Genomic DNA, 18,495 nt, shown 5'->3' with positions numbered 1-18,495 from the left:
ATGTTGAATTAACACTGCAATATTTACTGTAATCAGCAGGAGCGCAAAGAAAGCCAAAAAAATATCCCAAAACTTTGCTCTGATTATCCCTTGGAAAAGCTCCATTCTCAAAACAAGAACTGGCTGCTAGGATCAAAGAATGAGCAGCACGAGTAGAAACACAGAGTCGAGGTTGCTGAACTAAACATGCGGTTGAGTGCAGAGTAAAAATGCAGTGTTAATTCAATACTTAGATAGTAGATTTCACATCTTCTACAGTGTATTTGCTACCAGAGTATTCTGTGTTGAACTAACACTGCATTTTTTTTACTGTGTGTACTGTATGCATGGGTTTCTCGTGAGAAGCGTTTTGACAAGCTGGTCTCTGGAGACCGATGAGGTCATTTGTTGGCTTGAAATAGAAGCATGTGAACACACAAGTCAGGCCATTTCTAAAGCCATTACTCTAAATGCAGAAAATATGCAGATTTACACTTGATGTAGAGAGAGATTTTTGGCTTTTTCATGCAGATGGGTGATCCGGCTTACTGTTGAACAAACTCAACTACATCATAAAAAAAACATTACTGAAGAGGGGTGTGTTTCTGGACAGCATTGTTGCTAACTAAGTTAGCAACTTACTTGGTTGCAATTCAATTTCCTATTGGAACCTACGATGTTACTAACTGGTTAGCAACTATGCTTTCGAGAAACAGGGCCCAGATTTAGGCTTGGTCATGACCATTTTGGCAACAACAATCTGATTGTGGAGAATCTGCATGAAAAGGTTAAACTCTGACTAACTACTCTATATAATATCTGATATCTGGACACCTATTAGAGATAAGACCTGGTCAGTTTAACACCATCCAAAAACATGTCCACACGATGCCTACAAAGGCGCAACATGATTATGCAAATTTTCGCACTTCCAACAAGAAACAGATTTTCAATTCCCCGCCGAGCGATATCTCTGTCAGCCAGACACGACTTTAAGATCAGACACAATATTTTTAGATCTGGAGCTGGAGATTTTCCAGTCTTTGTTTTACATAACACAAAACATGTCCACGCCCAAGCAAGAGCCCCGCTGTGGAGACAGATGGAAGTATTCTCCCTTGCATGTCCTCTGCTCAACACCAAAGACGAGCCTTTGTCACTTCTCATTTGGACTATGGGTGGATGCCTCCAGGTCTAATTTATTCTCATCTTCTCCTGCTCTAAACCCTTCCAGTTCTCTCTGTCTCTCTATGTCTCTCCCTCTCTCCTTGCACAAACACAATAGAGGAAAGACACAGACACACACACACACGCATACACGCATGAACGCACGCACACACACACACACACTGACACATACACAAAACACAAACATCTACTCAAATACACAGCCATCCAGACACATGAGTGCACTGCACAGACACACACACGCACACACGTGTGTGTGCATGCTCACACACACAGCACACACTCTCACACACACACACACACACACACACACACACACACACACACACACACACACACACACACACACACACACACACACACACACACACACACACACACACACACACACACACACACAGAGTTGTCCTTTTCAGACAGACGTTAAGCCATTGGGTACTGCCCCACTTCCATCCCAGGCTGCCTCAGCAGACAGGCCGTGTCTCTCCTGCCGTCTGCGTCCCTGATGGGGTGCCACCTCATGGCGCTTTGGTAAAGAGCACGCCAGGACCCAGGGTGACTCCACACCAGGGAAGCCAATAGAGGAGGGAAAGGGGTCAGTTATCCAGTGCCCAGGGAGAGAGGGGGCCCAATACTAGTTCCTGATTAAATTGTGACGTATTGGGTGGGTGGGGGGCTTTCAGATGACTCTGTCCCGGGCCCGCGCAAAGCTGTCGCCAGCCCTGCTCCACACTCCGTTCCACTGCACTCCACTCCTTCCTCGCTCGTTTGCGTTCTCCCCCTCCCCTTTAATCACTTTTTCTAGTTTGTTAATTCTATCCCAGTTTCTTTTCGGACACCTCAGTCTCCCCATCAGGACTATAAAGGGCTTGGGGGCTCATAGCGTTGAAGAGTGTCATACACAGAGAGAGGAGAGAAAAGAGAAATTGAAATAGAGAGAAATAGAGAATAGAGCAAGAGAAATAGAGAATAGAGCAAGAGAAATAGAGAGAGAGAGAGAGAGAGAGAGAGAGAGAGAGAGAGAGAGAGAGAGAGAGAGAGAGAGAGAGAGAGAGAGACATGGAGGCGAATTGGAGAAATGAAGACGTTGTTGAAGCTAGCTAGAGACAGTAAAACAGTTGTCATAGAAGCCGAAAGAAAGGAAAAAAGAGAGCAACAAGAGACACGGAGGAAGAGAAGGGGAAAGAAAGGGGGGATTTAAAAAAAACACTTCTCTACTGCTCTGCCACTGGAAAAAAGAGCAATTAGAAGCCAAGTCCCAATGGAGTGGACACGTAAGTGCGAATGGGAGTGAGAGCCAGGGGTTGTGATTAGATTCCTTCTGACGATTACCCCTAACTTTCTCCCCCCTCGGTGCAACCAGCCAAAAGCAAGCCATTTACAACCACAAAAGTGGTCCTCTGATCTGGCTCCCATCCCCAGACACCTTGGGACGCTCTCAAAAATAACCGCACTTACCACAGCGCCAAAACTAACAAAAGCATATATAAAGTACTCTTTCCTACTTACAGTCTTCTTTTATTCAAGTTTATCTCTTCTTTCCTTCCTTCCTTCCTTCCTTCCTTCCTTCCAAGCTTTCTCGCCCTTTATGTAATGCTTTAGTCCGCTCCATCTTTCCAATCCATCTGTACCAGTTCCTGCTCTCTCTCTCTCTCTCTCTCTCTCTCTCTCTCTCTCTCTCTCTCTCTCTCTCTCTATCACTCTCTCTCTCTCTCTCTCTCTCTCTCTCTCTCTCTCTCTCTCTCTCTCTCTCTCTGTCCATGTGTCTGTCTTGCTGCTAGTGTTTTTTTTTTTTAAATCGCACAAGTATTCGTCAACAGCCGCAAAGCGCCTTGTACTGTAATGAGGAGTTGCCATAGAAACGGCTCCTGCGGTGGTGTCTTTGCTAACGCGGCCAGGGGGTCTGCGCTTGAACATATCTAATGCATATTTGCTTTGCACTTTTGATCTTCCCTGTCTCCACGTCTAACAGAAATGCTGTGGCCTCGGTCCGAGCTGGAGCGCTTATGTTTGCATTGTAATTGCTTACCGTACATAGAGAAAGAATAATTCTCAGAAGGCAAGGTGTGTGCTTTGAAGTAGTGGCAGTAGTGTGTGTGTGTGTGTGTGTGTGTGTGTGTGTGTGTGTGTGTGTGTGTGTGTGTGTGTGTGTGTGTGTGTGTGTGTGTGTGTGTGTGTGTGCGCGTGTGTGCGCGTGTGTGCGCGTGTGTGCGTGCGTGTGTGTGGGGGTGTGCAGATGATCATGGGTTTTTATATACATGTAGATCTTGGCCATACAGCATTCATTACATATAAACAATAACAGCATTTGTACTACAGTTCACACAAACACCAAAAGGGTTTTAACCCGCAAACATGTCGGCAGATTCTGAGACGTGCAAAAATTTATTCTTTGAATTACTAGGTCTCAATTAATTTCAAATTCTTCTCCATATTTTCATGTACGTCAGAACATATGAGACCCTTGTCTCTCCTCTTTTTCTTCCTTCTCTCTCTCTCTCTCTCTCTCTCTCTCTCCCTCTCTCTCTCTCCCTCTCTCAGTGTAAGCGGGGAGGTGCTCGCTGGGGTTGGAGCCCAGAGCATGCTGGGTATCCAGATAGTTCCTGCCTATGCGGTGCTAATGGCAAGACGGCTGTGGTCTCAGCGGGCGCGGCGCTTTGCTGGCGGCGGGAGGAGAACAGGCTGACTAATCACCATCAACCCCCGAGGGCCTAACCAACACTGTCAGCCCACAGCCCCCACACACACGCACACATAAACACACACACACACACACGTGCCACGTACATAGACAAACATAGTGCATACATACACACACACAGACACACCCACACAGTCCCACACACACAGATAAACAAACATACACACACCCAGGCAGGCCCAGGTTCACAAACTAACAAACACACAATATTTTGGTTGCACACACACACACACACACACACACACACACACACACACACACACACACACACACACGCACGCACACACACATCAACAACAGCAGCAACAGCAACAATGCACAGGCCTCAAGTTGTGCTCGGCAGGTAAAAGTCAGCAGTGCGCCTGCCTTTCCTGATTAGCAGCTCACGTACACACCTCCGCTCCGCTCCGCTAACTCCTCCACACAATGATTCACTCAGGGAAGCCGACAGGGGTGGGGGGGCAAAGGGGTCAGGCCCAGAGAGAGAGGGGGTCCTCATTACATTGTATGTATTGGATGGGGGCCCCTTTCAGATGTCTTTGTCCTGGCCCGGCAAAAGCTGCCAACGGCCCTGGATTCACTTGCGCTAGCTAGCATGAGACTAACAGCGAGAGAGCAGTGAGAGAACATTCGTTATACTGTCAGCCATCCGCATTGTTTTGCGCAGAACTTCAGAAGTCAAAGCGCGTTCAGAGTTAGCAATGCCATTAGTGATTTGCTCATTAGGTGAGACACTATACACATAGACACCGTGCTACATTGGAAGCTGCTGTCCCATGGTAGAGGTTTTCAGCCCGTGACTTCACCACAGGTAGTGAAAAAGACGGCTAAATCTTTGTGGTGATCATGCCTGGGAAACACTAGAACGGTCCACATAAAATATCAAAGATCAAAGCTCGAACACAAACAAATCGTCAAAGTTTCCAAATTCAACACGGTGTTGACTGCATGCATGGGGTTTTATGTAAGAAATGTTTTGAAAAAATGGTCTCTGGACCTACACTGTCAGCATTTGCTATTGTTTGTGCAGAAGACAAAGCGAGTTCAGAGTTAACAGGGCCATTAGCAATTTCCTCATTAGCGGTTTAGACGCTGCAGCACACTGTGCTACATTGGAGGCCACTGACCCATGAACAGGTGGAGGTTTTCAGGCCATGACTGCTGTTAGCAATCTGTTCAGTGGCCAGGACTAACGCAGAGCAAACCCATTTACAGTACATGTTCCCATAAATAGGGCTGTAAAAGAGGGATTTGGATGTTTCACTTTATGTAAGACAACATTTGCGTAATGCATTTATTCAAAAACCCTCTCAATTTAAATCTGGCACTTTATAGCTGTAGGAGTTTTAGTGCACAGATGGAGGGAAATGATCTGTGTTAGGTAAGTTTTACCACGCACGGTATGCTGCATTTGTGAGATGCAAAAGAAAATCTGAAGGTTTATATATACTGCATGGTGGTCTATATACTGTAATCTGCCCAAAATGTCCCATTTTTCTTAATATTTGTATGGGCTTTTTTGTTGGAGGACAGTGATGAAGAGATGAAATGAGTGGAAGAGAGAGAGATGGGGTAGGATTGGGATATGACCCGGCCTGCATTTCATGGCCAGTGGGCCTGTTTATGAACTGGTCCATTAACGTCATGCGCCACCCCTAATGTCCCAATTTCTTATTGTATCACTGGTCCTCGTCCCAATTAAATAACTGGAACTAAATCACAGCAAGGGGTAGTCGTGGTGGGCCATATCACCATATGCCAGTACATGTATGGGCAATAAATTATTGATCCATCTCCGGGGTCTGGTTTATTGATGAATTGCTCTGCTGTACTATATAACTGCTCCTAGTATATACTGTATATTCTGCCCACAGCACCAAATACTGAATACTGAATGTGGTGGGTCAAGGGTTCAAGCGCACCCTATCTAATGATCCCATAGTAGCGGGGCGAGAGGGCATGGTAAGGGGCTGTAAACAGCACATTTTACAGAGTTAAGTCAACACTTACACAGCACTCTCAACTAGAGTTGGCGTTGTATTTAGACTCTGTAAGTGTTGAAACTAACACTGCAAATGTCGGGGGTGTGAGTTCAGCTCTCGGCCAGTCAGCCCACATAACCAGCCGCTCTGGCATACAGATTAGATAAGAAGGTCTCAAACACAATCACATAACGTACGTAAGCACACACATATACGTACGCACTCACACACACACAAACACATATGAATGTGCAAGCACACACATACACAAACTCTCTGTCTCACACACACACACACACACACACACACACACACACACACACACACACACACACACACACACACACACACACACACACACACACACACACACACACACACACACACACACACACACACACACACACACACACACACACACGTGGGCGCTCTTACACACACACATACACACTCAATTTAAGACACAAAGAGAACAGAGAAACACGCAGAGAAACACGCCCACACGCACGCGCACACACATACACACACATGTGCACGCAGGAACGTTCTCTCTCTCACACACACAGATACACAGACACAGACACAGACACAGACACAGACACACACACAGACACACACAGACACACACACACACACACACACACACACACAGACACACACACACACACACACACACACACACACACACACACACACACACACACACACACACACACACACACACACACACACACACACACACCGTGTCAGGAGAGGGTGCCATGGGTAAGGTTGGTTTCTCTTCTCAGTATGACCATCCTCTGGTGGCTGCACTGCAGTGTACGGTACACCACGGCTTCACTTTATACTATTTTACTAGCAGACTGTTTGTGAGGGGACCCAAACCCTAACACACCCAAACACACACACACCTACAGACACACAAAACACACACTCACACCACAGACTTCAAGCTACCATGATGGATGAAACCGGATTCCACACAGTGATCATTCCCTGACAAGCTCTGCTGGAAGCCAGGCAGGTGCAGGAGTTCACGCGCGCACACACACACACGCACACACACACACACACACACACACACACACACACACACACACACACACACACACACACACACACACACACACACACACACGCAAGCGTACAAGCACACACACACACACACACACACACACACACACACACACACACACACACACACACACACACACACACACACACACACACACACACACACACACACACTAGCACACGCGCCTCTGTGCTTTAAGATGCTCCAGAGGTGTGTACACACAAACACTTTACTAAACCTCTGCCAATCTCTATAAAGCACACTCCTTCTGGGTGTGTTCTTTAAATCTCTGTCAAAGACACACCTTGCGGCTACACAAACACAGATGCACACGCACACACATACACACATTCACATTCACATGCACACATTCACGTTCACATACACACGCACAGAGCGCGCGCACACACACACACACACAGAGTGGAGACAGAGCTGTTCTAAGCCTTGACATGGGCTCTGTCAGTGGGAGGCCCGATCACCCACTCCCTCTTACCTGATCTGTCACCTGCTATCAGCATCACCACTCTCCCTCTCTCTCTCTCTCTCTCTCTCTCACACACACACACACACACACACACACACACACACACACACACACACACACACACACACACACACACACACACACACACACACACACACGTCCTAGCTCTCTCTCTCTCTCTCTCTCTTTTTATCCACCCCTCTCCTTCTCCGTCTTCCTGACTATCCTCTCAGATCTCTTTGGACAGGGACATTCACATACAAAGCTGTGGCGAAATAAAGCCCAGCAGTAAAAAAAGAGAACCCTATTGAGGAATCTAAGTTCAGGAAATGAGAAATGAGCTGTCATTAATTCAATCTGACCACCTGATGGAACGTGCTGCATACTGGCCCAAACTTTCTTTTCTGTGACCCCCTTTTGGACCCAATAATATTTTTGTGACTGACCCTACCCCCCATTTCCAAATGGCAGACAGTTGTTGTTCTTAAATATTACAAAAATGTTATTTATTGACCATACAACCATTACAAACCAATTTATGTAATGATTATGTTAACAAAGCATATACTCAAGGTTTTAGGCAAACAATCAATTTTCCCTGCAGTATCCCTACCACCCTCTTAAGGGGGATTCATACTTGTCGTGACTGGCGGTACCCTCCTTCATACTTCACTCGCGACCTCACTCGCGACCTCACTCGCGCCGTCACGTGACCCAAAATGACGTCACACGCCGTGGCGCGAGCTGCCGTGGCGCGACGTCGTGCACCCCAGAATTTTTGTAACTTGTCGTGCGCCACCAGCGACGACCATACAGGTAGGCAGACAAAGCAGGAGTTGCGAGGAGAGGCTACAACTACTGTAGGCTACTACAGAATGGATCCTGCATCATATTGAGGATAATAAAATGTCCTAGAGAGTTATTTTATCTTCTCTCTTAAATGTTGTTCAGTGAAACAATTGTTTACTTTGTTCAGAAGCACGTTGTGTTCCGCGATCTATTTATAAATTCTGCCGCTAGAACAATGCTCTCACATGGTCTTGGAATGATCTGGCAATGTAGGCTACAACAAAAAATATATGTTTCAATGTGGTAAGTCACAAGTCAGACGTTCAGTAGCCCTACAGCAGCCGTGTTTGGCTTTCTATTTTATACATCCATAGAACTCACGCTGCGAGTTGCGAAAGATACTGCCGTTTCTCTCATGAACAGCAGAGGGCACTTCCGACAATGCGAGCGAAAGCGCTTTTGAAGTATGAATAGTCTGTCGCAAGTGATGACGTCATTAATGGTTCTCGCGCCACTCGCGCCAAAGTGCGCACGTGAAGTATGCAGAGCCCTTTAGGGTTCCTGACCCCCAGTTTGGGAACTACTTGAATACATCATTTCATCATCGTCATTTAAAATGTTGCGCAATGATATACTAAGTTTGTTATAAAAACAAAAAACAGATGAAAAAAAAACTGCATTTATGGAAAGGGAAAGAAACGACACAAGCTAGAAAGAGAGGCAGAGAGAGAGAAAGAGATTGCTCGTTAGTGTTTTTGCCTGGAACAATGAGCTGTGTTTTCCCTGGTTAGGGATGTTTAGCTCTGAGAGCCAGTGAGCTGAGGCCTGTGTAGGTGGACCAGCAGCCGACTGCTTCATCTCCTCTCCTCTCCTCTCCTCTCCTCTCCTCTCCTCTCCTCTCCTCTCCTCTCCTCTCCTCTCCTCTACCTCTCCGCTCATCCACCTCTCTTCACCTCTCATCCACTTCTCCTCTTCTCTCCTCTCCTCTACCTCTCCACTCATCTCGTCTCCTCTCCTCTCCGTCTCCTCACCTCTCATCCAGCTCTCCTCTCCACTCTCCACTTCTCCTCTCCTCTACCTCTCCGCTCCTCTCCTCTACTTCTCTTCAACTCTCATCCACCTCTCCTCTCCTCTACCTCTCCGCTCCTCTCCTCTACTTCTCTTCAACTCTCATCCACCTCTCCTCTCGACTCTCCACTTCTGCTCTCCTCTAACTCTCTGCTCCTCTCCTCTACTTCTTTTCACCTCTAACCCACCTCCCCTGTCCACTCTATGTCCTCTTCTCTCATCCCTTCACTTCTCTTCTACTCTCCATTCTCTAGCTCTTCTCTCTGTCTCTCCCCTTCTCTCCTCTCCTCTCCTCTCCTCCATTTCCTCTCCTCTCTTTCCCTCTCCTCACCTCTCCTCTCTCTATCTCTCATCTCCTGTCTTCCTCTCTCCTCAACTCTCCTCTCCTCTCTCTATCTCTCCATTTCTCTCCTCTCCTCTCTCTATCTCCCCTCTCCTCTCTTCCCCTCTCTTCTCCTCTCCTCACCTCTGCTCTGCTCTCCTCTTCTCTCGTCCCTCTACCTGAATGACAGAGGCAGAGCGACGAGAGAAGAGAAGGGAAGTGGAGTGGAGCTGAGTGGAGTGGAGTGGAGCCCACATGCTATGCATATGGATGCCATGGAGGCTATTTTTAGAAATGTGTCACCGGGCCTTGAGATGATCGCTTCTCAACTAGAGCGCTTATGCTTAACCAGCACACACCTACACATGTACTGCAGCTCAACACGTACGTGCGCTCACTCACGCTCTCTCTCTCTCTCTCTCTCTCTCTCTCACTCACCTACACATATGCTGTACCTTGGCACACAAAGAAATTCATATATTGACTTACAAGTACACAAATACCTGTACACAGTCGTGTACAAGCAAGTGTGAAGCTGCAGGATGTGTGTGTGTGTGTGTGTGTGTGTGTGTGTGTGTGTGTGTGTGTGTGTGTGTGTGTGTGTGTGTGTGTGTGTGTGTGTGTGTGTGTGTGTGTGTGTGTGTGTGTGTGTGTGTGTGTGTGTGTGTGTGTGTGTGTGGGTTCATCAGTACATGTGTGTGCATGTACTATATGTGTGTTGAAAAACACTGGCTTGGTTAACGAGCGCAAAACCTCCATCCCAAAAAGATGTCAAACTCACATCACTGAACGTGACTTACCAATACATCTTCACGGCCTAAACATAAACACACTCACAACGCAACTTTCACTGCATTTGTCGTTTGTTTTAATTCGACTAGCATGGCCTTTCTAAGCGTGTACCAATCAACTTCTGTTTCCATGGAAACTGGTCGAAAGCTCCCTAACAACATACAGAGTGGAGAAAGAAAGAAAGAAAGAAAGAAAGAAAGAAAGGAAGAAAGAAGGAAAGAAGGAAAGAAAGAAAGAAGGAAAGAAGGAAAGAAAGAAAGAACGAAAGAACGAAAGAACAGACGAAAGAAAGGAAGAAAGAAAGGAAGAAAGGAAAGAAAAAAGACTCCACAGATTCAGAGCTGATCTCCATTGAGGATGGAGACAGAGACAAAGGGATGCAGGGAGACAGAGAGAAAGAGATGGAAATGAAGACTTAGGAAAGAGCATTTATGTTCACTGGACCTCTGGTCCTGTGGTCCTGTGCGTAAGACCTTGCAGACCTCTCCACCCCTTGATCCTCATGTACACACACACACACGAATGCACGCACGCACGCACGCACACACACACACACACACACAAAACAGAGCGCTCGTCTCTGATCCTGGTCCATTCAGGAGAACAGCAGCTGCTTCCGACAGCTTTCATCTGACACCCACACCGCACCAGTGAAGGGTGACAAGAGAGATAGAGAGAGAGAGAGAGAGAGAGAGAGAGAGAGAGAGAGAGAGCGAGAGAGAGAGAGAGAGAGAGAGAGAGCACGACAGAGAGAGAGAGAGAGCGAGAGAGCACGAGAGAGAGAGAGCGAAAGCGAGCGAGAGAGACAGAGACAGAGACAGAGACAGAGACAGAGACAGAGACAGAGACAGAGACAGAGACAGACAGACAGACAGACAGAGGAGTGGAGTGGGGTGGGGTGGGGTGGGGTGGGGTGGGGTGTTGTGTTGGTGGTATTGTAGGAGGGCCAACATGGTAGGAGACAGCTGAGAGAGGGAAAGATAGCCATGAGGATCGATAAGTCACGACCCAGAGGATGAGTAGGGAAGGGGGGAATGGGCGGGGAGAGAGGCAACAGAGCCGAGATGTCTAGTCTAAACACAGCTGTGTGTGTGTGTGCGTGTACGTGTGTGTGTGTGTGTGTGCTTGTGTGTGTGTGTATGTGAGGGAGAGACAGAAAGAGAGAGAGGAGGCAAAACAAAGAGAAAGAGAAAAAAAGAGAGAAATGGAGGAGACAGCATCTGATCATGATTCCTCAGCTCCCAATTGAATTGTCTGTCCGATCAACACCCCCTCCCCCGCCTCCCGCCTCACCCTCCTTCCCACCTCCCATCTTACCCCCATCCCCACACCCACCAGCTGTGCTACCCCCTGGCAACCCCCCCCCCCCCAAAATTCACATGCAGTCCATCACTCTCCTCTCCACAGCCACACACAATAATAACAACCTACTATAAATGTAGTAAAACAGCTGAACAGATGACACGAAATTCAAGGAAATCAACACAAGGAAGAGAAAGCGAGAAAGTAAACACACTCGCACTGAGGAAAGAGAAATAAAATACAGTATGGTTTTCGGCTTCCAACAAAAACAAAATCAATCCTTAAAAGTCTTGAGAAGGCCAAGGCCCTGACTCCAACGGCTGCTGCCTGCAGGGACAAGGGTTTGATTCTGGGCCGAGGTCGTTCCCCCATCTCTGTCTTCCAAATATTTTCTGTCATCTCTTCCCTGTCATGGTCAGAATAAAGGCATAAATAGCCCAAAATATTTGAAAAGAGCAGACAAAAATGTGTCTTAAAACCCCAAATGATACAGTACATCATCATTAAAACCTTCCTCCGATGACAGCCTAGGCTGTGTGCCAAACTGTATAAAGGAATTCTCTTTGAAAATAAACAAGTGTGTTTTGCCCATGCTCTGCCATCACCTCATACATTCTAAAAAGGATTCACAATAAAAAAAAAAAAACAAGTATAATTATGTGTCTTCCAGGCCATAGTTGACTTGACTGTGACAAGTAAATGCCTCGGTGGTAACGGAATAAATTCTACACTTGAACAAGTTTAATTTGATTCTTCTTCACAGCGCTTTGAGCTTATGAGTGCATTGAATTGACAGGAGCTCTCGGGGTTTTTATGGACTGCTGCGAAGGCTGGGATACTTTGGCTGGCTGGTTCAAACAGGGGAGAATGTCAGACACATGTAATGGTGTCTTTCAGACAGGTAAGGACTCAGGGGCTAATGATGCTTCTTCCTCTACCTTTGAACAAAATTGAGGAAGAAGGCAGGCAGGGCTGAAAATACCTGGACCAGAGAGTGAAACCATTCACTGACTGACTGACTGACTGACTGACTGACTGACTGACTGACTGACTGACTGACTCACTCACTCATTGACTCATTATTCATGCACCTACTGTTCATTCACTCATTTATTCATTCATTCATTCATTCATGCCTTGCTAGCTCACTCTTTTCCTCTATATCTCTTTTTTTCATGTCATTTCATTCTTTGCCATTCATCCATTTCTTCACAGACTCATTCACTCACTCACAGTCATTCTCTCCCCCATCTCTCTCGTTCCTTTTCCATTTCCTTCGTCCATTCTCCACCACACACCATTGTACTCCATTCCTCCTCTAGGTCACCCCTGCAAGGTAGGAAGGTCATCTCCGGGTATGGTCACAAGAGCTCACACAAGCACATAGAGTATAAACTGTATTGTACTGTATATAATACAAAGTACACTCTCACTCGCACACACATACTCACCTACTGTTCATTCATTCATTCATTCATTCCTTCATTCCTTCATTCACTCACTCACTTGTTTTGTCATTCACTCCCTCACCTCACTCATTCAGTCATTTACTCCATCACTCATTCACATACTTCAGTTAACTCAACTCAACCACTTAAAGGGACAGTTCTGTCAATTTCAACATGCAGTTGTAATGCTCACACTACCCTGGACTTGTCAGTGCCTGAGATTTTTTTTCTTCTTCTTTAGCCGTTTCCGAGATCCTGGTCATTGTAATGGGGGCAGCTCTTTGTTTACATTTCAAAAAAACATTTTTATTTATTCCCAAAAACATCCAAAAGGTTATAAAACATCAGCAGACAACTAGCAAACAGCAGTACCTTTTGGGAAAATATTTGGTGTTGGCCTATGTTTCAGTTTTTGAAAATGTAAACAAACGCTGCCCCCATTAGAATTGCTCATATCTCGGAAAGGGCTGAGCCGAAAAATGTGGCATCACCGGGTACTGACAAGTCAAGGGTAGCGTGAGCAATACAAAAGCATGTTGAAATTGACTGAACTGGTCCTTTAATCACTCACTAACTCACCCATTATTCTCCATTCATGCACTCACTAACTCAGTCCCTCAACCATTCCATCACACACATGCACGCATGCACGCACGCACGCACGCACGCACGCACACACACACACACACACACACACACACACACACACACACACACACACACACACACACACACACACCACACACACACACACACACACACACACACACACACACACACACACACGCACACGCTCACGCACACACGCACACTCTTAGTTGGAAATGCAGGCCATCTACGTAGGCTATGTAACACCTCTTCCCAAAATGCTGGGAGAGAACCTGTCAGCAGTTCCCCTGTTGGCTGCACCTACCAATTGCCATTTACGTGGCACCCTGGGACATTCAGTGGGTTAAGGCCTTCAGCTTAATTTAATATTTTGAAGGTCACCCTGACCAGATGCAGTGGATGGAGGATACTTATCTCACGTTGGCATTGTGACTCAGGCAGGAAAAATGTATGAGTTTGTCTGTGTGTATGTGTGTGAGAGAGAGAGAGAGAGAGAGAGAGAGAGAGAGAGAGAGAGAGAGAGAGAGAGAGAGAGAGAGAGAGAGAGAGAGAGTGTGTGTGTGTGTGTGTGTGGTGTGTGTGTGTGTGTGTGTGTGTGTGTGTGTGTGTGTGTGTGTGTGTGTGTGTGTGTGTGTGTGTGTGTGTGTGTGTGTGTGTGTGCGCATGCGTGCATGTGTGCGTGCATGCGTGTATTTGTGTATTTGTGTATTTGCGCATTTGTGTTTATGGGTATTTATGGGTATTTATGGGTATTTATGGGATAAAACATTTTTTGGGAACAGCTAAGTAATCCTCCATCTGTGGTTGTGTATCTCCACTGTATTCCTTGTATTAGCATTCCAGGGACACGGGCAGCAACCCTCTCTCCCCACTTTACTTCAGCAGCGGATAACCACCCTCTCTGTTTGCCCATCTTGTTTAAATGAAGCAGATGGATTGGATGAAGAGATTTCTCACAAGCAATTCTGATAAACATCATCCAAAAAAAATATGCACGCTCCATAACTGCCAGCAGTCATTTACTTCTCATTATCGGGAATAAAACCTCATCAATACAGACCAGCCAACCACAGGCAATGATCAATGGGTATAAACAGCAAAAGTTCACTTTTTAGACTATTATTATTATTATTATTATCATCATTATTATTGTTGTTATTATTATCATCATTATTATTGTTGTTATTATTATCATCATTATAACTAGTATTATTTATTACAGGGGGCTGGAGGGGAGGAAGAAGTCTGCAGTCAACCAGTTAGTTTTTCTTCTCCGTCAATTTGGGTGTTTACATGAATCTGTCCAATTAGGGCACTAAACTGCTTAAAGTGTGTGTGTGTGTGTGTGTGTGTGTGTGTGTGTGTGTGTGTGTGTGTGTGTGTGTGTGTGTGTGTGTGTGTGTGTGTGTGTGTGTGTGTGTGTGTGTGTGTGTGTGTGTGTGTGTGTGTGTGTGTGTGTGTGTGTGTGCATACGTGCGTGCATGCGTGCGTGTGTGTGATTGTGTGTGTGTGCGCGTGTGTGTTTGCAGCTATTAACATGTGTTTGTGGATGCATATTTTCTCTGGCCGTTTTTCATCATTACACATTCATCCATTAATGATGTTGACTGCAAGTTTTGGGTGTGTGTGAATATTAGTTAGTGTGTCATTACCGTTTATGGAGTGTGTGGTGTGTGTGTGTGTGTGTGTGTGTGTGTGTGTGTGTGTGTGTGTGTGTGTGTGTGTGTGTGTGTGTGTGTGTGTGTGTGTGTGTGTGTGTGTGTGTGTGTGTGTGTGTGTGTGTGTGTGTGTGTCTTCATGCATATACTGTTTGTGTGCGTGTATGCGTGTCTCTTCATGCCAATGTGTGCGTGCTTGCGTGCGTGTGCGCATGAGTGTGTGTCTTCATGCTGTATGTGCGTGTATGTGTGTCTCTTCATGTCATGTGTGCATGCATGCGTGCGTGCGTGTATGTGTGTGTGTTTTCATACGTGTGAATATCCGCCTGTGTGCATCTGCATGTTGTGGGAGGGAGGGAGCGTTTGACAGCGTTGACTCATTAGCGTAGGCTCTCATCAGCTGCAGCTGTAGCGGTAGCATCAGTAGCAGCGGCAGCATCTGCGCCTGTTTACGTAATCTCTCCCAGGTCATCTCCGGGGGCCGCAGAGGGGGTGGCGCCGGGATTAAAAGGTAATCAAATGTCGATGTTTGACACACAAATGTGCCTCACTCAGTACCACTCAGCGACAGGTGTTTAGAATCCCCCACGAACAAAAACGAACAAATGAAGCGCATTTGTCGCATCGTGACAGGATAACAGGCTAGCTCAGAGGCCTCATGCTGGGTTTTAGTAACTCAGTCACCAGTAATCCTTGGTAACGGTGCTCGTCACTTGGTAATATGTTCTCTATTACATTAACTCTTCTACTCACCTCTAATGTCTAACTAACCTGCACTACACTTCATATGTTATATGACATATTTTCTACCTGTTCTACATTACTTGTACACTGCTGTCCTACTTGTTAGTCGCTTTGGTCAAAAGTGTCTGCTAAATGTAATGTAATGTCATCATTTCAAAATGATTGCTGTGAAATCAATCCGAGAGATATGTTATGTTATTAATAAGATGATGCTGTGACTACTACAATGAAATGTTTCCACTCCTTAGCAGTTGTAGGCTTTTTTTTTGTTATACACAATTTAAAAATATGTGCAGGTATGACATGCACCATGGTAATTCCTCAACATAAGGCACCAGGGCCTTAAACAGAGTGTTTATCTTTTATTTTAAATACAAATATAAAGAAATGAATAACAACTCTCGGTTTAGGTTAAGAAGTAGAGAAAGGGATTTTTGCCAATCACCTTTCATTCTCTGCTCAACTCGAGTACACTTGCGTGCCAATAGAAGTGAAAGAAGTTCAGTGTTCGGTCAGTGTCACTGTGCCACCGTTCCTCTGAAGTGACTTCTTTGGCCATCTGTCAACTACTCAAGAACCCAACCCCACCTCTCCTCCCTCTCACTACCCCCCCCCCTTCCATCTCCATCTCTTCCCCATTCTTTATCCCATTCAGTAATGTGGGCTGGTGCAGCCTGACCTCTCTCTGTCTCTCTCTCTCTCTCTCTCTGTCTCTGTCTCTCTCTCTGTCTCTCTCTGTCTCTCTCTCTCTCTCTCTCTCTCTCTCTCTCTCTCTCTCTCGCTCGCTCTCTCTCTCGCTCTCCATCTGAGTTTCTGAGCTATGGCAGCTAAGAGGAAACATACACACATGAAAGTACACACACACACACGCACACGCACACAAACACACACACATAGAGTGGTTTGGCTGGCTAGCGAGGTTGCCTCCCTCTACACAGTCCCGAGTTCCACACCCGTTTTTCACCTGACAGAAGGCACAGCACCAGGAGTATATTAGACCTGTCAGGCCTCTCCTCCACTTTCAATCCCATTACACTTGACAAGCCTCTCCACTTTCTTTCCCATCATTCTCTCATCCCCATCATTTTTTTCTCCTTTTTCTTTTTTTCCCACACCCTCTCTCTCTCTTTCTGTCACTCTCTCGCTTTCTCACTTTCTCACATATGACATGTACACTCGCACGCGTTGAAAGTTCACAAACAGTCAAAAGTTCACTTGAGATGTTCATCACAAATTCATCTCTGTCCACCTTCTGAACTATTCATGACGCCTTTATTCTTGTCTCAGTTTGCCTGCAAATAGGAACTCAGGGTCATACTACCGGTACGAATACCATCCATGAGAGTGATCCTTCAAGCCAAAGTCGATAGTAAACACACTACATGAACAATGGTCTACATACATACATGCATCAGTGTTGTAGTTCCTTCACAAAACAAGTCAACATCAACGGCAAAGCACTACGAAGCCCTATATCCAGCCTCCGAGCACAAGATCTAAGCAAACTTGCTGACATCCAGCCTTATACGGGATTGTCACCTGGGGGCATAGGACTTTCCATACGAAGGGGTTCTTCAAAGCACACTGAAACACACTGAAAAGTTTTATGTATCAATTCTGCCATACAAGCTATGAACATACACAACACAAGTCAATATCGAGGGCAACGCACTATGAAGCCCTACATCAACGTTTCCAGCCGACCTTGCTGACATCAAGCCTTATTTGGGATTGTCACCCGGGGGCATAAATAATGCTATCCATACGAAGGGTGTCTTCAAAGCGCAAGCCAAAATCAACAGAGAAAGACACTGAAAAGCTCTATGTATCAATTGTTTTCTTGTTGCCATACAAGCTATGAACATAGCCTCTGTCTATGAGGCATTGTCAAAATAAGGCCTGCTCAAATATAAATCAATCCAAAAAATGTCAGCAGATTGCTTAAGGGGAGAGAGGGAGGAAATTGATCTGATGGCATTTCCACAATGCTATGTGTCTGCACCAGCTCTTGCACATAGTACTGGAAACAACCAAACACTTTTCTTTCCCAACCATTAAACTTCATAACCTTAGAAGGCATTACTTATTGGTAAGTAAAAGTCGCCTTCGCGTCTCATATTTATTTAATATTAAACACAGTGTCGGATTTACTGTTGAACGTGAGGCGCTCCGTTTGTTTATAATGCCACTCAGGGGATGGCTCTGAAGAAACCCATCCAGCAAATGAAAAGGCAGCACGCAGTGTTTTGGAAAAACCAGGAGAAGAAGATGAAGAGCTGTTGTGCACATATTGTTTTAGTTCCTCAGAAGTCACAGTGATGATTTGCAGGGCACAGAGTTTCCATGTCTCT

General features: G+C 45.9%; 1 protein-coding gene across 4 annotated transcripts in view; it reads right to left on the bottom strand.

The window, feature by feature from the left end:
- The window catches only part of acot7 (acyl-CoA thioesterase 7), a 124,954-nt gene that overhangs the window by 62,698 nt on the left and 43,761 nt on the right, over positions 1-18,495 (bottom strand). The gene's annotated exons all lie outside the window — the stretch shown is intronic.

The sequence above is a fragment of the Engraulis encrasicolus genome, chromosome 10, assembly GCF_034702125.1.
Source record: "Engraulis encrasicolus isolate BLACKSEA-1 chromosome 10, IST_EnEncr_1.0, whole genome shotgun sequence".
Classification (NCBI taxonomy): Eukaryota; Metazoa; Chordata; class Actinopteri; order Clupeiformes; family Engraulidae; genus Engraulis; species Engraulis encrasicolus.
The sequence above is the reverse complement of the archived record's forward strand: the minus strand, read 5'-3'. Positions and strand labels throughout refer to the sequence as shown.